We start from the raw sequence: 1,625 nt of genomic DNA on the forward strand, positions 1-1,625 counted from the left end.
CCTCCGTGGCAGACGGGGCAGCAGGGCACGGGCACAAACAGACAGTAATAATAGTTCCCTTGAAAACTGCAGAAATGATCTCGAAGGCGCCGGGGAGCTACGTGGGGAGCCGCTGGCAGGAGCATCGACGGAGCGCGATGCCGAGGGCCATGCAGTACAAACGAGGTGACAGACATCATCATACGGGTGATGACAGTGGCTGATAACAAGGAGTGATGACTGCGAGGACTGAGGCGCTTGGTGATGGTGGCTGATAAAAAGCGGCGATGCTGGGGACGAGGAGCGGCGGACGCGGGAACCAAGGAGTGGCGGCGACGAAACAAGACTCAAGGGGCACAGGACCAGACCCAGCATAGGGGCGTGGCACTACGGGTCAGAGGGGAGAGGGGGTGGGTGGCACATGATGTGATTCTTCGGCTCGTGTTCTTAAATCGGGAGCACGACGTGAAAATAGCATAAGAGAGTCCGAGATCGAGGACAAAGGTATAAAAGTGCCATGGGAATGACAATGAACACACAAAAAGGAACGGAAGAAGGGTATGTGATAAAGCTGGCGCACAAAACAAATTGCTGATGATGGAGGAGACACACATAATGAGGAAATAATAAAGCGAAGGTGATCGAGACGACTGGATTCATCACAAATGCACAACGTCGGGGACCAAGTGCGAAACAATGAAGGGGCTAAAATCATATCCCAAAAAATTAATTAAAAAAATAATAATAAAAAATAACAGGCCAGGATATACAGTGAAGGTCGTGTTTTTTCTTTTTTTCTATTTTCTTTCTGTTACTTATGCAGAACCCAAGACTTTGCAAAGCTGAGAAACAGTACATATCATTCCCCCTGGCAAAGGAAAGTACCGCTGCGACCGTTCGGAAAGCAAGCCACCTCTGACCTGTTCAGCCCTAAATAAATGCCTTTAATTTACCTCTAAAATAATTACCGATCATTTAACAAGCCTCCTCCCGCCCCAACCCCAGTGCCCACGCTCGCAAACACTTCGACAGCAACCTTTTTTTTCTGGCGGAAACCCTGACGTCGAAGGCAGGAAACTGTTACAGGAAAAGGAAACGAACATAAGGAAGAAGACGAAGAACACGCGGAGAGACAATAAAGACGAGCGAAAAAGATGATAACGAAGACAAGTAAAAACAGCGGATAATGATGAAGCAAAATGATCACAATTAAGAGAAACAGGAGGACTGACGAAGCATCCACGCCAGCCACCGATGCAACAGACTTTCCCGTCCCTGGCGAGGCTTCACCGCGGCAACGCTTTATCAACACTATCAGCATTATCAGCATGCGCGAGGCGTCCTCTTCCGGGAGTCTGTCACTCGGGGGATGGAAGAGGCTGTCGTGGGCTGTCTAGGTCCTTCGCACCTGACGCAAAGCAGCCTCAGCGGAGTCACAGGGCCGCCGAGCAACCTGGGGGCGTACAGGAAACTCGCCCCCCCCTCCCGCAGACCTTGCGATGCCTCCTGACCATAAACTGAACCAGAAAAGCGAGTTCCAGCCGGCGGGACGAGCTTATATTTAGGCGCGCGATGCTCGTCAGGACACGGCCTACACATTTTACGACATATTTATCTGGACATTTAGCTTAAACGGCCTTCGTATT

General features: G+C 50.5%; 1 long non-coding RNA gene across 1 annotated transcript in view; it reads left to right on the forward strand.

Moving 5' to 3' along the window:
• LOC119591577 overlaps positions 1–1,625 on the forward strand; it is a 2,096-nt gene extending 471 nt beyond the window's left edge. Inside the window, exon 2 of the long non-coding RNA XR_005230360.1 lies at positions 73–1,625. This is a non-coding gene — a long non-coding RNA (uncharacterized LOC119591577). The remainder of the gene's footprint in view (positions 1–72) is intronic.

This window comes from Penaeus monodon, chromosome 28 (genome assembly GCF_015228065.2).
Source record: "Penaeus monodon isolate SGIC_2016 chromosome 28, NSTDA_Pmon_1, whole genome shotgun sequence".
NCBI lineage: Eukaryota > Metazoa > Arthropoda > Malacostraca > Decapoda > Penaeidae > Penaeus > Penaeus monodon.